This window comes from Phalaenopsis equestris, unplaced genomic scaffold (genome assembly GCF_001263595.1).
Source record: "Phalaenopsis equestris unplaced genomic scaffold, ASM126359v1 Scaffold000002, whole genome shotgun sequence".
NCBI classification, from domain to species: Eukaryota; Viridiplantae; Streptophyta; class Magnoliopsida; order Asparagales; family Orchidaceae; genus Phalaenopsis; species Phalaenopsis equestris.
The window spans coordinates 71,663,607-71,663,821 of NW_018164444.1; positions in this window are offsets into that span (position 1 = coordinate 71,663,607).

Here is a 215-nt window from a genome sequence, read left to right on the forward strand (position 1 = left end):
GCTATCGCCTTTCTCATTTCAGTGCTCACCTTTTTCATCTTCAGTAGCGGAGCATTTGATTAGAGTAGGGGTCGCGAGAGAGCAGAGCGTACCGCCCTGCCATAGTAGCGAGGATCTTGATAGTCGGTCGCGACTGTTGTCATAGTCAACGACGGTGGAAACTTCCAGGAAAAAACTTCGAATTGGGAGGGCGATCCTCCCGGTGAACTGACCGT